Source organism: Echinops telfairi, unplaced genomic scaffold (genome assembly GCF_000313985.2).
Source record: "Echinops telfairi isolate 266 unplaced genomic scaffold, ASM31398v2 ScPeMD7_6;HRSCAF=24_0, whole genome shotgun sequence".
In the NCBI taxonomy this organism is placed as follows: Eukaryota; Metazoa; Chordata; class Mammalia; order Afrosoricida; family Tenrecidae; genus Echinops; species Echinops telfairi.
This window is the reverse complement of record NW_022103902.1, coordinates 5,045,437-5,046,438: the sequence shown is the minus strand read 5'-3', so window position 1 is coordinate 5,046,438 and position 1,002 is coordinate 5,045,437.

Genomic DNA, 1,002 nt, shown 5'->3' with positions numbered 1-1,002 from the left:
GACTTTATTCATAGTCTGGCTCCTACTGTTTTCTTTAATAGCAATATAATTCCTCTGAGCATCATGACATCAAGCCTTAAACAACCCAGGTCTGAAAGGAAACTGTGATTGGCTGACAGAAAAGGTGGTGCTGAGGTGGGGCGGGGAGCTTTGGTAAAGTCAAATTACTTACTTGAAGTTTTTTCTATCTATTTCTCTATCAAATGATTAAGTGGGGCCATGCAAATAAAGTAGAAGGGACTTCAACTGGGGGGTGATTAATTTTGCCATTTCTCTGGGTGTAAGAGAGCCATCTGAGAGGATTCTCAGAGAGCTTCATATGACCAAGAAGAAAAAAGCACCCCCAGCAGAGTGTGTGTGAGTTTTCTGCCTGAAATAGTGGGGGTAGTGCAGACTACAGATGAGCAGAGGCTCCCGCGACACCAGAGGCACAAAACCCGAGGACAGGAAGGAGGGCCTCAGTGCTGAGACTAGAAGCCATGAGAGTGTGAGGCAGAGCCTCGGGCAGGCTTCCCAGACCGTGGAACCAGGTCAAGGGCAGGAGCCCACGTGACTGAGAGGCCAAGGCCCAAGGAGTTTGTGGTTGGCTGAGCAGAGTCCTTGAACAAAGGACGATATCTTTAATACTTTCTGATCTTTTTGTTTTTAAATAATTTTATTGGGTGCTCCTACAATTCTTATCACAATCCATTCATTGTGTCAAGCACATTTGTACATTTGTTGCCATCATCATTGTCAAAACATTTGCTGTCTACTTGAGCCCTTGGTATCAGCTCCTCGTTTTCCCCCTCCCTCCCCACTTTCCCCTATCATGAACCCTTGATAATTTATAAATTATTATTATTTTGTCATATCTTACACTGTCCGACATCTCCCTTCAACCACTTTTATGTTGTCCACTGCCCAAGGAGGAGGTTGTATGTAGATCCTTATAATTGGCTCCCTCTTTCTACCCCACCTTCCCTCCACCCTCCAGGGAGCGCCACTCTCACCACAGGTCCT